The 3,258-nt window shown below is 39.1% G+C and overlaps 1 protein-coding gene across 1 annotated transcript in view; it reads left to right on the top strand.

Annotated features, from left to right (window-relative positions):
- Nucleotides 1-3,189: 3,189 nt before the first annotated feature.
- LSAMP (limbic system associated membrane protein) overlaps nucleotides 3,190-3,258 on the top strand; it is a 570,872-nt gene continuing 570,803 nt past the window's right edge. The window contains exon 1 of the mRNA XM_006905483.1: nucleotides 3,190-3,258. This exon is cut by the window's right edge and continues 554 nt beyond it. The gene's annotated coding sequence lies outside the window, so the exon portion shown is untranslated.

Genomic DNA, 3,258 nt, shown 5'->3' with positions numbered 1-3,258 from the left:
CTATTGGATTTATTAGAATTTATTAGAATTTGTTAGATCTTATCAAGAGGTCAGGGAGGAGAAAAAACCAGAAGGATTCATTAAGGGCCAGAAAAGGGGAAGGATGCTGAGAGCATAAAATTGAAAATGATGTCCATCGTATACCCACAAATAGATGTATTATTTTGTAAATGATGAGATAGCTATGTGAGTGGGCTTGGGCATTCAATCATTCCTCTATTCTTATATTTATAAATTACAGACTGCCCCTTCTGTGCCAAGGGTTGGGTTAGAAAGTTGTATTTGAAGTACCACCTGGAAGTCAATGATAGATATTAGATAATGAACTTCCATAATCTTCATGATTTTAAAATTGTTCAGAAATCCAATCTGAATTATGAAACAGTCTAAATTAGAGAATTTAAAAAATTTAGTCTTCTTTTTGTGTCTTCCAGTGCATACAGTAAGTAAATTTAGTTTAACAAAAATTAGCAAGAAATGGACTTAATTTAATGAAAGTGTTTTGTTTTGTTTTGTTTTGTTTTAAAAAAAAAACCTTTAATAGCATTATATATTCTTGTCTATACAATATGTACTTATGATTTCATCCTCTTAGGTAGGTTAGGTATGTCTATTATAATTCTGATTACAATCCTGATTAACTTAATACATTCTTTTTCTCAGAATGATTGTAGAGACAAACTCCAGATCTGATTGATTTGCTACAAATGCCCTTTATACTACTTTGGCGTGAATTATTTTGGTGTGAATTATTTTGTACCCTAATATGCTAAACTTCATGCTTCATCCAAGGAAGGACCAGATGAGTCCTACTGGTAACTTAAGATTGCAGGTATAGGCATTAGTCAACTACCGTGTATCAGCATCTCCTACAAATAATATGCTACCACTCCTGCCTCAGAAAACCTCTTTCTCTCTTTATTCAAAATATAGTCCATTGGTACAAGAGGATACTCCTATTCTTAATATATTTGATCCTTCTCTTCATATTCTCATTCCCATTGGGAGTGGTGGTGTCACACCATTCATCTAGTATCATCAATAGAAATAGATGTTCTAGTAGCCCCAATCCTTTGTGTCTTATTTTTCTTCCTCTTGACATTAGAGAAACACTGACCATCCAAAGAAGATATAGCTAACCCTTTGTCTAAGACAACCCTTCATTCCTAAAAACTTGAAGGAAATCTGCTGGAGATATTCAAGTCTACTAGCAATGGCGGGTGGAGGTGGGTGCTCTTTTCCCTGCAATCTTGGAAGAGAGTTATGTAATCATTGCATCTCCATTTGCCACTTGATAATAGGAACTACAGAATTTGGGGTTTTGTGGTTCAAGTAACCATTTAACTATTTTGTTTCTGTGGCAAAATGGGTTCCGAGTTTTAACTAGCTGAGTTGCAGATTAGTGGTGAAACATCGATGGCATATCATTTGGGAACTATTTATCAGCCCCAACGTGGGACAGCTTGATTTGTATAAATGTATTGTACAAACAAAATTAACTCTACCAGTCTTGAATTTTTGACAATTCCATCTCTAATCCTTCAATTCCTTTCTTAAAAAACAAAAGTTTTCCTTTCCTCACAATCTAAAAAAGTGTATCTACCTTTTAAATTAATCAAATGCAGTAGATAAATTCTTTGAATAGTCTGGGGAGACAAAGCAAGTGTTAGCACAGTAAGTACCTCCATAGGGTTTGTACTCTGGTGTGTTTGATAAGGACTTTTAAACATGTATATATCTGAAATATCATTGGCCAATCATTTGTGTAAATAAGAGGGGTAGCATAATACATATGTGTATGCGTGTGTATCTACTTGTATGTACATTAGATATCTAGGGAATGATGTGTAAGAAACTGAAAACTGTTGTTTCTTAAAACTGGGATAGAAAAGATAACTACAAATTCCTCTACAGCATTCTGTACCACTTCATTTTTATACCATGTGAATGTCTTTATTCAAATAAATACAATTTAAAAACAAAAAAAGAAGTCCTTGGCTGGTTCACTAGCATTTTTTATCCTCAGCATCAGTGCTGAGGGAGATGTCTAATAAATAGTTTGGGGCTCTCACATGAGTGACTAATAGCATTAGCCCCTTATGGCCCTTATCACTTGGCTTGACTCATGGAGTAGAAGGAATGACAAATGATGGTAAACTGTCTGCCATTTACTGGAGTGCTGTATGCAGCCTTAATGTCACCCTGTAAATGACAAGCTTTCTGATATACAAATCTTCCTCTCACATGAACATTTTGAGAATAAAGTACCAGTGGAAACGTGGGTAGCAACAGCATTATGAAGTTTAAACAGTAATTCTTAATACTATTCCTCATGTGTGGGACTGAGTGAGGGTTTCCTGGAGAGTGAGGTTGATTTAGGGATCAGAGATCAGCTGTTGAGGCTGGCACTTGGGAAAGACAAACCAAGCATTCACACCCAGACCACTCAATACCGGCATTGTCTCCAATCTATCTTTCATAAGGGGGCTCCAAGCGGGGGAAGGGATAAGAGAAGGAGAGAAAATAAACCTTTTTAATCCTGTAAAAGAAAGTGCAGGACACAAGAAAGAAGGAACAAGAATGCGAGCACGAAAAGCCAGTTGCCAGGAATATTTAGTTTTGAAATCAACTTTGGCTTTTAATCTTAGACTCCATTGTCAAGTTTATTCTCTGTTCTACATTCCTCATCCCATCATTCAGCACAGGACCCCTTCCACCCCCCACTCCCCCGATGCTTTCCTGTCCTTTTAGGTTTCACTCCCTTTATTTGTCAAGGGTTCCTTTCTCCTTTCCTTCTCTCCTTCCATCTTCGTTTTCTTGTTTCCTCACCCTTTCCCTCTTCTTTCCTGGACTCTTTCTCCTGTTCTTTTAAAGCTCGAGTCGCTCTCCCTCCTTCTCCCTTTTCTCTTGCACAGTATCTCCAAGCTCCATTCCCTCTTCTTAAGGAAATCAGCCAGGCCTCAGATGGAGCTGTTGTCCTGACAACCTAAAGGCGCATCAGGCTTTCATTGAGGCTGGCTGCTGCTGAAGGGGGCAGTTGTGCAAAGCGAGGGGCCACGCCAAAGGGAGGGCGGAGGGGATGACGTGGAGGGGCTGTTGAAATCTGTGGGGGCAGGGGGAGGTACTGAGCAGAGAGAGGGAGGGACTGGAGAGAAAAACAGGAAAGGGAGGAGGGGGCAGAGACTCTGGGCTGCTGCAGCTGCTGTGTGGGTTTCTTTACACTCCTGGCAGGCTGAGTGCCGGCTCCCCCCCCCCCCG

Source organism: Pteropus alecto, unplaced genomic scaffold (genome assembly GCF_000325575.1).
Source record: "Pteropus alecto unplaced genomic scaffold, ASM32557v1 scaffold270, whole genome shotgun sequence".
Classification (NCBI taxonomy): domain Eukaryota; kingdom Metazoa; phylum Chordata; class Mammalia; order Chiroptera; family Pteropodidae; genus Pteropus; species Pteropus alecto.
This window is presented reverse-complemented; position numbering and strand designations above follow the sequence as displayed.